Here is a 12,568-nt window from a genome sequence, read left to right on the forward strand (position 1 = left end):
CTACCGGGAGCAATTCCCAAAAACCACATCAGGAATAAACCCCATAGCACTGCTGAATGTGACTCAAAACCAAACAAAAATTAAAATACATAGATCAATCAATAAATAATTCCATATGCTTCTGTCTCCTAGCAGGACTGCTAAACTCTAGGTTTCTCAGTCTCTCCTGCTGGTCCCCATGCATTCTCTCTCTCTCACTGGGAACTATAAGGCTTCCTAAAACAAATTTCTTTTTTCCCCTCCTTTGTAGTTTTCCAATGGGACGTCCATCATTTTGCCAGTTATTTCCAAATCAAAAAATACTGCAAAAAGAATGGGGAGGGGCCGGAACTATATATAGCTGAGCGGTGGTGCGTTTGCCTTGCATGCGGTTGACTCAGGATAGACCAAGGTTTGATCCCGGAGTCCCATATGGTCCAAAAACAAAGAATGAGGGGAAAATCCCATTAGCACTTCATTAGCACTATAATAACACCTTTGAATGGGTGCAACACTTTCTAAAATGTTTCTGCTGCCTTTCCCTCCAGCCTCCTTCCCTCACCATGTTGGATCCTTTACGCATTGGCATATTGAATTGTTCAGAGCATTCTATCTCCATGTGGATGATTCATGCCTTTGCACCGTGGATGATTCATGCCTTTGCACCGGTGATGCTTCTCTGCTGTGCATGCTGGCATTGTCTATGGCAGGAGTCCTCAAACTTTATACACAGGGGGTCAGTTCATTGTCCCTCAGACCATTGGAGGGCTGGACTACAGTTTTTTTTTAAATAATTAACAAATTTCTATGCACAGTGCACATATCTTATTTTGAAGTAAAAACACAAAATATTTAACACATATCTAACATGAAAAATACAAATATTTAACATGAAGAACAAGTAAAGTAAAATCAACGAACTTACCAGTATTTCAATGGAAAATATGGGTCTGCTTTTGGTGGCAGATAGTTTGAAGACCCCTGCCCAAAATTGAGAGGAATGGAGAGATAGAGTGGAAGGGAGTTGGAGAATCCAGCACATATTTCACACATGTGTACTGTGGGCCTGGGATGAGTAGGCCACTAAGCAGGACAGGCATCAGCAGCAAAAAACACCTGGTGGGTCGGATAAATATCCTCAGCGGGCTGCATGTGGCCAACGGGCCATAGTTTGAGGACCCCTGGCCTATGCCTATCCACCTGTCAGCATACACACTAAAGAAAAATCAAGCTTTTCTTAACTCCTCCAGGTATAAGTGGTGATTTCTTCACTGTTGGTTCCACATTCTTTCCCAAAAACTTTATTTCCTTTATTTCACTTAGTTGTATAAGCCTTACTTATTTAATAAGAAGATTATAAACTACTTGAATCAGAAGATGATTTTATATTATCCCCAGGGTTTAGGTTCAAATAGTAGGAAAAACTCAATAAACTTTTGTTGATTGACAAAGGAGAATAAGTAGTGACAATATCAAACAGCATGAAGAGGGAGGAGAGGAAGAAAGTTCACTTAGTATGATAAGTAGTCGTTGTTAACTTTGAAAGACTGGGAAGCATTGATTAAGCTGGGAGGCAGCAAGCAATGAAAGTATTGTGAACAAATAGTCACTTCAAGACTGAATAATTTTCTTCCCCAAGAAATTTGTCACTGAATAGGAGGGGAAAGAGAAAGTAATGGTTTGAAAGAAATCTTTGAATTTGGGTTTTTGTAAATAAATGGAAATTTAAGCACATAAAAAAAATTACCCACAGGATAATTTTGATGTCATATGGCAAATCAGTTTTACAGGAGAAATTTAATATTGTCTTAAAATGTGCACATTGTGACTCCACTGTGATTGGGGTTATGTTTATTGTTCATATTTTATCATGATGATCATATAAGAAGCTTATATTGGTGCTGTCATCTTCCCAATACCCTCCAGACCACTCCTAAAAGAAAATACTAGACAGCTCCCAGCCAGATACCGGGTCTGTGTTTGAATTCCATAGGTTTCATCTCCTTGGTATCTAATACTAAGTAGTAATCTCATGTCTATTTAATATCTAAAACCTTTTCATATTTTCCATCAGCTTATCTTTTATTACAGTAAAAGAATTTTAGGTCCACTCTCTATGAGTGTTTTTATTTAGATGTCTAATATGTGTTTTAATCCAATAACTATGGTTGATTGCCTTATCATTTTCAATCTCACTGAGTCACACAGTTTAAGCATTACATGTATGCCTTGATAAAAATGCAAATGTATTTTGCTATTCTATTCAATGTATATAGATTTCAGGTCTATATCCAGCTGTTTACTCTAAATTTGTTTGTTAGTTTGATTGTGGTCTTGAGGCCACACCAAGAGGTGCTCAGGCTTTCTCCTGGCTCCCTGCTCTCGGATCACTCCTGAAGGTTAACGGAGGACATGGTGCCACAGGTCAGCTACAGACAAGTACCCTACCCACTCTCTGACCCCAGTTTATGCTAGTTGTATTTTGAAGTTAATGTTTCTTAGGCAAAATGATAAATCCCTCAACCTTATGATTCCCACCTGTCAGCTATCCACTCAATTTCTCTCATGTAAATAGGATACTGTCATTCTAAATGCTCAAGCCTCAATTCCCAATGTCGTCCTTGAATTCTTTCTTTTCTTGCATTCTGTATTCAGTCTATCTAGAGTCCTGGTGCTTTTTTTCCCCTTCTTCTTTGGGAGGGTGGGAAGATGGGACACACTGGATCATGCTCAGGTCTTACTCCTGGTTTTGTACTAAGGGATCATTCCTGGTGGAACTCATAGGATCATATGTAATGCAGGGAAATGAATCTTAAGGTGGCCACTCTATCTCTCTGGTACCATATAACCATGAACCTAGCAACTTCCTACACCGCTCCCCAGTCTGCCAAGACACTTCATGTGTCCTGAGCACTAGCTCTTATCTCTCAATTGGTCTGAGCTATTCTTTCCAAAACCCAATAATTCAGCTCTGCACACAGCAGACAAAAGTTCAAAATAAAACTCCAACTATTTCTTCTCTGGTCCTAATAAAAGTTTTTCAATTTTTTCAGCCCAACAACCTGTCTTTAGATTTCTCTAAAAGTCCTTGTACAATATTCTTTCCTTCATACTTGTCAAGTTTATGTCCCTACTGGCCAGATACAACCTTGATGGGTTTTTTTTTTTTTTTTTTTTGTCCCTTTATTTTGTTGTTTTCTAGGCTTGAAATGCACCCAAAGGTATCTGCAGAGGACATTCCTATAGATGACCTTATCTAAATGCCAATCTATCTCACATTTCCTAAGCTGTCACTCTATTTTTCTACACAGCATTTATTCTATGACTACACACTCACTTCTTTATTTTGCCAACTTTCCATTTGGTTAATTAACGAATATTTAATTTGTCTCTTTACGCTCACCCAAACACACACTAGATTCTAAGTCTATGATGGTAGTAATTTTTGTTTTATTCACTGCTATCAATTTCTAACATAATCCTCACAACCAAAGACACTCAATTTGTGGAATAAATGCAAACTATTATTTCTTCAATTTCCATTCTTGGCAAGAATATGAGGAAAGAAGTTAATCCCTGACATTGGGGAGAAATAAGGTTTGGTGTGAGTCACCTGTGTGGACTCTGACAATGCACTTATACCAGACCTTCAAAATTTCATTTTCATCACCTGCCTGGCCTCTACAGACTGCTGAATTTCCACTCTCTGGCTCAGATTCTCAAAAGAGAATCTGTGAATCAAGGGATTTTCTCTTGACTAATGCAAATACAGTAAGATATTCATATTTCAGCTGGGAATGTAGCTCAGTAGCAAAGTAGCTGCCTTACAGGTATGTGACTGTCAACAAGAAAGGGAAAGAAGAGGAGAATCATACCTAAATACAGATATAGATTTTTAAAAATGGGAGAGTTCATACACAATTGTGAACAGAGCCCATTCGAGGGTCTGCACTCAGGGTTCAATCATGTTGGGACTTGGGGGAAATTTGGCATTACACTCAGTTCAGCCACTTGCCAGACCTGGTATGTGCTCTTTCTGGACTAAAACAAATATTACCTTTTGAAAAAGAATACTCAAATTTGTCCTTTAAGGAGTATGTTCTTTAATCACTACATACACTTCTTTTCTGTTTGTGTTTTTTAGTTTTGTCTTTGTTTTTCTCCTTCCCTCCCTCTTTCCTTGTCTAAGTAATGTTCATTTTGCTAAATTCAATTCCAGGGGAAAAGTTTCTATGAAGCATTCTTTGGATGCCTGGTCACTGTGTCTTATATCTTATCTACTTTATAATAACATTTATATAGAATTAACAAGATGTAGGTCTATTCTGTGTTATATTGAGTATTTGGTGGAGTCCCTATCTTTGAATTAGACTTAGAGAAAATTGTATTATTTTTGTTTCCAAATTTCTAATGCAATAGTGACATTACATTTTTGTGTCAAGGACACTATAAAGTACCAAACACATTTTTACCATTTTTTTTTCTAACTTTCACCTTTATTTTGTCCCAAGTTAGAGGCTTAAAAATTGATCATAAAACATTAAGATCATAAAACATCTTTCTGAATGCAGCTAAGTCAATGCATGAACACAGACTTTCCAAATGTTATTCCAAAATAGGACTTTCCCTCAGAAAGTGCTAGGAATAACTTCTGTAGTTTTTCTCAAGAGGGTAAGCTAAGCACCTCCAATAACTTTACCCCCAAATGAGCTACAATACAATAGATATGTGTAGCAAAGGCCTTTTTTACCATCCGTGGCATCACAGAACATTTTCCTTTCATTTAAAAGTCTAAACTGTGATTGTTTTTCTCTTTATAAACATAAGAGAATATATATTGCTTTATTTACTATTAATTTATGACAACAAAATGATACACTGGAACTCATGTGCTGACTCCTTTTCTTCAGATTCCCAAAGAAAAATATACTGCGCATTTCTTTAATTCTTAAATCTAAGATAATATTAATGAGGCATGAGCTTGTGTTGCATGTTTTACTTATTCTACAATTCTGGAACCAAATAACTCCACACCCTAAAAAGTGGCTCTAACCCAGGATGACACAAGCTCGATTTGTCAGACCTTCAACTTAAAAACAAGAAATTGTTTAAAGGCTCTTTGTTACACAATCATGTTTTATTCAAAAGGCAATGGGAAGTTGGACTGATACAAAAGGCAATTCTTTCCATTTTCCACTTGATCCCATAGCCAAATCAATTCTCTGGTTTTCTGTTGCTTTTGCCTCCATGATTTTATGCCGACTTTTTATGGGATTTTATTATGATTTTATGGGACTTCTCCTGAGCAAATCCACAGAAGCCAAGCCCTGGTCTGAGTTTCAGCACCTCTCCAGAGCAGCTAGACAAAATGGAAAGACTCTGGGCAACGAGGAGATATTATTTATAGATGTTCTTTAGCCCTAGTTGTGCAAGAACACAGGGGGCTTTTATATTATTGTTTTTGAATGAGAGAAACAAGCCAGCCATTTGTTATCACTAGAGAATTTGAGTCAGAAATAATAGTACAGTCGCAGGCCTTGGTAGAACACATTGCTTAGTGGTTGAGGTACATGTTCTTGACCTTCTTTGTATTCCTCTTGGTGACTGGAAAACATTAGCAAAATACAACAAACTTTATGACTTGAACCAAAATTAGCTTATAGCGTTCTTTCTGTCTTACTAATAACTGTGACCTAACCTTGTGTTGAAAGACAGAAACTAAAATTTTTATCTGTATCTTAAATATTTTAATGGAGTCCTGAATATTCCACCATATTAGTTGAATTTAACAATCAGTGCTGTTACTTCTTCAACTTGAATAATTTTAGAGCAAAGTTTTCTTAAGTTTAGAATAAATTTATTACACTTATCAAGCGATATTTTGTTTCTACCATAATCATGAATAAATTAAAGAATATTTTATAGGCTGTTTTAAAGAGCTAACTATAAACAACTAACAATAAATATGCTTCAATATTTTCTTTTCTTAAGTTTTACTTTGGGTATCTAACCCCCATTATTTTATTTTTTGAGTTTTGAGTCATATCCTGCCATACTTTGTACATTCTTTACTGCAGTGATTTTTTTTATAATTTATTTAAGCACTGTTGTTACAGAAATATTCATAGAATATACACCACCTTTCATTAGTGCAACTCTCCTGCCGCCAATGTTCCCATTTCCTTTTCCCACCACCAACTGCCTCTCTCTGGCATTCTGCTTTGCTATCATCGTTAGGGGAGTTTTCAGTGCAGTCAGTGCTCTAACTGTGCTCACTTCTCTGTGTGGCAAGCTGCATATCATGGGCTAGTCCTTCTGGCCCTCATATGTATTGTCTCCAGATATTACCATATTATCTTTATTTTTTCTTATATCCTATAGATGCATATTATTAAAGTCCATCCCTCTTCCTCTGACTCATTTCATTCAGCATAATAATCTCCATGTCCGTCTATGTATAGGCATACACTTCCTTTTTTCCTAACAGTTGCATAATATTCCATTGTGTATATGTAACACAGATTCTTTAACTAATCATCTGTGGTTGGGCATGTGAAATGTTTCCATATTCTGGCTATTGTAAATAGTGCTGTGATGAGGAGTGCAGAGGGTTTTTCTGCATGATATTTTTCTGTTTCTAGGGTATATCACTAAGAGTGGTATTGCTGATCATGTGGGAGGGAGTTCAATTTCCAGGTTTTTTTTTTTGAGGAATATCCAGATTGTTTTTCATAAAGGCAATACTAGACAGTATTCTTACCAGAAATGAATGAGCGTCTCTTTCTCCATGTATCCACTTGAGTGGGAGACACCAAGCAGCAGACAGTAGCAGTAGGGCTCAACACATTGCCTTTGGCACCTCTTGCTGAGTTCCTTCCTTCCTGGCTACAGAGTAGGCACCACTAGATGCTGCCTCCATGGGGGCAGATAAACATGCTGCCATTGGCACATCTTGCTGGGTTTCTTCTGGCACCAGTGTGGACACCAATTGCTGCCCCGATAAGGGCAGCTATTGACACTGCTGCTTGGCACGTATTCCTGTGTCCCTTCTGAGCCACAGAGCAGGCGCCACCTGAAGCCACCTCCAGGTCAGGGGATAGTTTCATTAATGCTGCTGCTTGGCATCTCATGCTGAGTCCCTTCTGGCTGTGGGAAAGTACCATTCACATCTGCCTCTGGGGAACGGGGGCAACTCAACTCATTGATGCTTGGCACCTCTCAGTGGATCCCTACTGGAATAGGGAATAGACCATCTCTCGATAAAGCCCCCATAGGTTGGTGTAGCTCAACACACTGCCATTAGTACCTTTTGCTGGGTCTTCTGGGTCACAGAGCAGGCACCACTCAATGAAGCCCCTGTGGGTGGGGCTAGCTAACCTCGCTACTATTGGCACCTCTTGCTAGGATCCATTCTAAGCCAAGGAGGAGGAGCCACTTGCTGAAGCCCACATGGGTGGGGCTGCTAAACACGCTGCCATCGCTGCCTTTTGCTTGGTTCCTGCTTGGCCATGGAGCAGGAGCCACTTGATGCTGCCCCTATGAGTGGGGGCAGCTAAACAAACTGCCATTGGCACCTCTTGCTGTGTGTCAATTGGCACCTCTTTTGGTTCCCTTCAGGAGCCACACGCTGAAGCCTATATGATTTGGGGCAGCTGACATGCTGCCGTTGGCACCTCTTCCTTGGTCACTTCGTAGCTAAGGAGCAGAAGCCACTCGATGAATCCCCATGGATGGTGGCAGCTAAAATCACTGTCTTTGGCATCTCTTGATGGGTCCATTCTGGGTCACAGAGCAGGCATCACTTGATGAATCCTCCAAGGATACCTATGACATTTTTCAAAGAAGTGGATCAAACATGCTTGAAATTCATTCAGAACAATAAACGTCTACAAATAATAAACTTAACATTCTATGGGATAAAGAAGATGAGAGGCATCACTTTCCTCAACTTTAAATTGTACTATAAAGCAATACTAATTAAAACAGAATGGTATTGGAATAAAGACATACCTTCAGATCAATGGAAACGACAAGTATTATGAGAATCAAGGTATACAACTGATTAATCTTTGATAAAGGGTCAACACATACAAGATGAAGCAAGGTAAAACTTTAACAAATGCTGTTGGGAAAATTGGTCAATTATATGCAAAAAGGTAAACTCAGACCTCTTTTTAACAAACATACAAAGGTCAAATTAAAATGGAATAAAGATCTTGATATCAGACCTGAAACCATAAAGTATACAGAGGAAAACATAGACAAAACACTCCATGACATTGAGTTTAAATGTATCTTCAAGGAGGAATCATCACTATGCAAATAGAAGCAGAGGTAAACAAATGGGGCTACATTAAACTGAGAAGCTTTAGCACTTCAAAGGAAACAGTAATTGGGATTTAAAGGCAACTCACAGAATGAGAGAAACTATTCACCCAAAACCCCCGATAAAGAGCTAATATCTAAAATATATAAGCAACTGACAGAACTTAGCAAGAGAAAAAAATATCTACCCCATCAGAAAATGGTAACAAGAAATGAACAAATATTTCTTCAAACAATAAATGCAGATGTCCAAAAGAAACATGAAAAAAATGCTCCCCGCCACTAATTATCAGGGAGATGAAAAATCAAAACAACAATGAGCTATTATCTCACATTACAAGAAAGAAGAAAGAAGGGCTTCCGGCTCTCTCTGGATCATCTCTTGAGCTGGAGGTTAGCTCTAGCCGGCATGGGGATGGGGGAGACCCCATGTGGAAGGCCTTCTCCCTAACTTGGGTGCACTGGGAGCCTTGATAGGCTCCAAGCCTTCCCCTCTTCTGTCCCCGCACCTCCAGGCCTTCTGGGGTGGCAGCTTCCGGCAGCTTCTGGCTCTCTCTCAATCCTCTCTTGAGCTGGAGGCTAGCTCTAGCCGGCATGGGGTTGGGGGAGACCCCATGTGGAAGGCCTTCTCCCTAACTTGGGTGCGCTGTGAGCCTTGATAGGCTCCCAGCCTTCCCCTCTTCTGCCCCTGGCCTCCAGGCCTTCTGGGGTGGCAGCCCAGGGAGCCAGACAAGGTGGGTGTTGGGGGTCCCTCCTGGATGGGGTCCCAAGCTTTCCCCGCCCTTCCCTCAGCTCTAGGGAGGGAAGGGCACAGGGTGTAGGGCGGGCAGATCCTGGCTTCCGTCTCTCTCGATCCTCTCTTGAGCTGGAGGCTAGCTCTAGCCGGCATGGGGATGGGGGAGACCCCATGTGTATGTATGTATATGTGTATGTAAGCTCATTTTTACTCCTTAACTCTCTCACCCCTCCAAACATCACTAACCCACATTACACTTTTTAACTTCAGTATTGCACAATGCTAATCACAGACCAAAGCCGTGCATTGTGTGTAACAACCCCAAACTGTTTCAAAAGACATAAAAGGGACACATATTTCTTTAGAATACTTTGTGTTTTTTCTCTGACAACTATAAGTCTTACTAAATATTCTCTTATACAGTGACGATTCTAACCACTTTTTATCTTCTCTTTATGAGTTGTTCAACAAGGAATTTTGGTGAAAGAGTCCCCCAGTTTAATGCTTATGATTGAACCATGTCATGGGATTGTTGGACTTCTTCTTATGGCCCCCATATGCACCAATAAGCCACGTGGCATTGCTCCTTTTTTTGCATAGGCACATTAAAATAGGAAAGTACTATACATACAAATAAGACCCTATCTAAGAGAGATTGGAATACACAAATCTTGTAGTGCAAAGGGACCTTACACCCTGAACATTGACATAATGACGTGGCATGGGCCTCAGAAGAAAGGGCATTTTCCATTCACCCCTGAACCAGGGAAGCCATCCACAAAACATCCAGGTTTGTCTATAACATCACCTGGAAGCAATCCTCTACCACAGAAAACCATACCACTACTCAGACATCGACCTGCTCAAAAGAGACTTCCCTTAACACTGAGCAGACTTAACAACAACGACCTGCTTACAGGACAGGGCTTCCTGCATTGCCCTTTAATGGTGAGGTGATACGAGAGGACGCTCCACATCCTGCTTCAATGTAGAATATGCAGATTCCAGGATCTTTAATACAGAAACATCATACCAACAACAGAGACTGTGAAAAGTGTGTTGGCACTACGGACAATGTCTTGGATTGGACGATCTAACTTGCCTGGAGCCTAGAGTTGGTCTTATACCAGGAAACTTCAGGGGTAGGTTCTCTTTGTATTTAGGCCAAGGTTATTCCTTTCCATGCCCCTCATATTTTGGTGGACCTAAGCAAACAACAATTGCCACTCTAACACCGTTTTTACTGTGCTCCTTTGTCTAATCCTTAAAAAAAAAACCACTTAAAATTTGAGGTTAACTTAAGCTAATATGCATGTACATGGAAATGTAAAAAATACTATGTCTCTAATGTTTAAGGAGTTACGTAAGTTTTATGGCTTTAGATTGCCTTGTGTGCTGGTAAAAAATATTATAATGTGTTACAATCTGGGGACTTGAGGGACAAAGTAATTGTACATGGATTCTGTTTTATTTATCTTAATGTTCTTTGGCTGAAAGTTCAAAATTAAGATATCAGCAAGGGGACTTCTTTTGAGAATTATATTATGGGTAATTGTCCTTCCACTGTAACTTTACCTTGTCCTCTTTCTTTGCATCTTTGTTCTCATAATTAAAAATAAAAATTAAAAAAAACAGTAAAAAAAAAAAAGAAGAAAGAAAGAAAGAAAAAGAACAACCATGCTGGCATGGATGCGGGGAGAAAGGGACTCTCATTCACTCCTTGCAGGAATGCCGTCTAGTCCAGACTTTATGAAAAACAAAATGGATATTCTTTAAAAAAAAAAAACAACTGGAAATTGAGCTTCCTTATGATCCTGCAAAACCATTCCTAGGGAGATAACCTAGGGACACAAAAACAAAATATAAAAATGTTCTTTGTACTCTTATGTTCATCACAACACATTTTACAATAGCCAGAATCTGGAAGCAAAAGACAATAGATGAGTGGCTAAAGAAACAGTGGTATATCTACATAATAGAATAATACGCAGCTGTTAGGAAAAATGTAGTGAAACTTGCCTATACATAGATGGGGATGGATTGTACTATGCTGAGTAAAATGAGTCAGAGGGAAGGGATAAACGTAGAATAATCTCACTCATTTGTGGGATATAAGGAAAATAAAATACAGGTAATATCCAGAAACAATAGAGATGAGAATTAGGAGGACCAGTTCATTGTAGGAAGCTTGCCACAAAGAGTAGAGAGAGCAGTTAGAGTAGAAAAGGGTTTACTTTAAAAGGGACATTCATGGCATCTCTTCATTAACAGTAGTGTAAAGCACAATGTTAAATAAGTAGAGGCAAGGGAAGGTTGATGAGAAGAAAGAGGCCATCAGGAAGGGTGAGAGTAAAACTGTTCACATTGGTGGTGAGAAATGTGCACTGGAGAAGGTTGTTGTACATTGTGTGACTAACTCAATCATGAACAACTTTATCTGTAGGGAAAAAAACTATTATGAAAAGAATTCGTAACCATGGTGTTTAAATTAAAAAAATATTTAAAAATAAAGTAAGTGGAAAATAGACTGGAGTGATAACACAGCAGCGTGATATTTGACTTGTACGCAGCTGATCCATAATCAACCAAGATTCGATCCCTGGCATCCCATATGGTCCCCCGAGCCTGTCAGGAGCTATTTCTGAGTGCAGAACCAGGAATAATCCCAGATATGGCCCAACCTCTTCCCAAAGTGAAATCTTTGAGGAACAGAAGAAAAATTTGCGTCCCTTTAAAAAAAAAATATTTGGGCCTCATATAGAGATGTTCAGGGAATAATCTTGATGCACAGGAATTACTCTTGGAGTTGCTTGGGGGTCCACACAGGCTCCTCTTTGGGCCTGTTATAGAAACAGCCTCCCACATCCTATATTATGGTCTTTCTTTACCCAGTATGTGGCTTTGACTTACCTTCCTTTTGCATACATAAAATTAACTTATCCCAGAGCAAATGGTTCTCTCTGACGGCACAGCTGTCCATTGAGGACAATGTGAAGTACATGGAGAATGTTCATGTAGAATGGCTCCCAAAAGAGGTGAAAGACTCGTGTTCAAGGATAATCTTACTAAAGTGTTCTCTGGAATCTGGAGCCTAGAATGAAGTGCAAATACAGAGATTAAGAAATCAGATAGTGGGGCCGGGCGGTGGCGCAAGAGGTAAGGTGCCTGCCTTGCCTGCACTAGCCTTGGACGGACCACAGTTCGATCCCCCGGTGTCCCATATGGTCTCCCAAGCCAGGAGCAACTTCTGAGCACATAGCCACAGGAGTAACCCCTGAGCGTTACCGGGTGTGGCCCAAAAACCAAAAAAAAAAAAAAAAAATCAGATAGTTCAAAAAAAAAAAAAAAAGAAATCAAATAGTCAATCATGACATAAGGATCCTGTAAACTGCAGTGTTTACTCTGTGATGGTGGCCTCAATCTGCTCATCAAACCTCTAGCTCAATAAACTTCTGGCTCCACTAAGTCCTGCAGTACCTGACTGTTCCCTAGGTTTGAAACCTGCTCCCCAGGATACAGGTTGACTTA

At 39.6% G+C, this 12,568-nt stretch overlaps 1 long non-coding RNA gene across 3 annotated transcripts in view; it reads right to left on the minus strand.

Moving 5' to 3' along the window:
* LOC126009173 (uncharacterized) overlaps nt 1-12,568 on the minus strand; it is an 88,406-nt gene that overhangs the window by 49,044 nt on the left and 26,794 nt on the right. For 2 of the 3 annotated variants that reach the window (XR_007495888.1, XR_007495887.1), the window contains exon 2: nt 11,951-12,131. This is a non-coding gene — a long non-coding RNA (uncharacterized LOC126009173). Of the gene's footprint in view, nt 1-7,448; nt 7,804-11,950; nt 12,132-12,568 lie in introns of those variants that run through there. The other variant, XR_007495886.1, reaches the window with a different exon arrangement.

The sequence above is a fragment of the Suncus etruscus genome, chromosome 5 (genome assembly GCF_024139225.1).
Source record: "Suncus etruscus isolate mSunEtr1 chromosome 5, mSunEtr1.pri.cur, whole genome shotgun sequence".
NCBI lineage: Eukaryota > Metazoa > Chordata > Mammalia > Eulipotyphla > Soricidae > Suncus > Suncus etruscus.